Here is a 1,948-nt window from a genome sequence, read left to right as displayed (position 1 = left end):
GCTGAAGGGGGCGCATACGCAGCAGACCCAACTGTAACACTGGAGATGCTGCTGCCATGAGGCCCAGCATCCTTTGAAACACTTTGAGCGGGCGAGCGGTACCGATCTGGAAGGAGGTCGCCAGCCTCCGTATGGCCAGAGCTCGTTTTGGCGTGACTACAGCTTTCATTTGGGCTGAGTCGAAAATTGTAACGAAATACGAAATTCGCTGGCTGGGAAGCAACGAGCTCTTGGCAAAATTGACCCTGAGTCCCAGGCGTGGCTGAGGGCTAAGGAGAAGGGACCTGTGGGATACTAGCTCAGCCTCTGACTGGGCTAGGATGAGCTAGTCGTCGAGGTAGTTCAGAATGCGAATTATGCACTTCGTAAAAGTGCGGGGGGCCAGGGACAGCCCGAAGGGAAGGACCGTGTATTGATAAGCCACTCCCTCGAAGGCGAATCTCAAGAATCGCCTGTGACGGGGGGCTATCTGGATGTGAAAGTATGCATCCTTCAGGTCCAGAGAAAAGAACCAGTCTCCCGAGCGAATTCGCGCGAGGATCTGTTTCAGTGTAATCCTCCTGAACGACCTCTTCATGAGGGTGTCTGAGATAGCGGATGGGTCGGAGGCCACCATCTCTTTTGGGGATGAGGAAGTATCCAATTTGAAGCTGTCAGTGATAATAATCATTAGTGACCGCATTCCCTTTTAATCCGCCTAAAAAGATCAAACCACTCATTAGAAGAGGAGTACTGATGATCTTTATGTGTAAACGCTCAGGCAGATCAAAAGTGCTGCGCGCAATCTCTCAGATCCGCTCATGGCGGACGAGGGGAGGGGCGGGGCCGCCTTCATTGAAGAAGACGAGCCGTGAGCAAAGCAGAGCGAGACATGAACTCTCGTAGTGAGAGCGATCTGTCTCAGCGAGCGTAGCCTCAGTGTGGGCGTTGCCCAGGTGAGAGGCGCATTCAAATATGAAGCTGTCAGTGATATTGAATCATTGGTGACAGTGTTCTGCTCCTATCCTCACGTGTAAACACACTGGCGGATCAAAGAGCTGCGTGGAGAGTGATGCATGCGGGGATTTGCCGGCGTTAAATCACCCATGCCTGATCGCTCATCCCCGTGAGTTCACCATTTCTTTCTCTGAGTAACTGGGAGGAGAGAAACACCAGAGCGGGGGAGGCGGGGCTTAGCGACGCACACACAAATGTGAAGCTGCCCACGTTTCGCTTTGATCCGCCTGGGAGGATTAAGCTGCTCATATAATGAGGTGCACCGATCCTCATGTGTAACACATACCGGCAGATCGCATATGGGAACAGTCCAATCACGCCGTGCTAATGTAGTCAGCGGCAGCGGCAGCATCAGCGGCAGCATCTGCTCTGATCTACTTTGTAGGATAAAGCCGCTCGATGTAAAGAGGGGCACTAATCCTTTTGTGTGAGACACGGATCGATGCGCAGCGGGGAGAGCGAGTACGCAGGCCCTGTGTCAGCGTGAGATCGCTCAGACCCGGTTGCTTAGTTCCCAGGCTTCGTCGTTTCTCTCTCCACGGCTTGCTGAGAGAGGAGAAGTAGCTCTCATTAAGCTATCGTATGGCTTCAGAAGTAACACAGAATAATTCGCACAATCGGGAAAAAAAAATAAATAAATCTCGGATTTGGATCGGCCCTCTCTGACCGATACCCGATCCGAGAAAAATGGCACTATCGGAGCCGATACCCGATATGAATATCGGATCGGCGCATCCCTAGGCTGGACTCGCTAGGGATGCGCATCCCGCTTCGTCCACGGTGAAAGCCAATCCGGCGATCGACAGTGCGAAGTTGATGTATTTCCTCAGCGATCAGCACGGATCAGCTGCAGGCATGACGAAGCGGATATCGTCTTCTTTTGTAAGGCCAAACAAAGTAGTTTCGCTTTCACAACGAAACACAGCGCCTTCACGACATGGCGGCAGCAACA

General features: G+C 52.6%; 1 protein-coding gene across 1 annotated transcript in view; it reads right to left on the bottom strand.

Moving 5' to 3' along the window:
• LOC107680469 (probable C-mannosyltransferase DPY19L3) overlaps nucleotides 1-1,948 on the bottom strand; it is a 58,184-nt gene that overhangs the window by 18,765 nt on the left and 37,471 nt on the right. The window lies entirely within an intron of this gene.

The sequence above is a fragment of the Sinocyclocheilus anshuiensis genome, unplaced genomic scaffold (assembly GCF_001515605.1).
Source record: "Sinocyclocheilus anshuiensis isolate Anshui unplaced genomic scaffold, SAMN03320099.WGS_v1.1 scaffold1496, whole genome shotgun sequence".
Lineage (NCBI taxonomy): Eukaryota > Metazoa > Chordata > Actinopteri > Cypriniformes > Cyprinidae > Sinocyclocheilus > Sinocyclocheilus anshuiensis.
The sequence above is the reverse complement of the archived record's forward strand: the minus strand, read 5'-3'. Positions and strand labels throughout refer to the sequence as shown.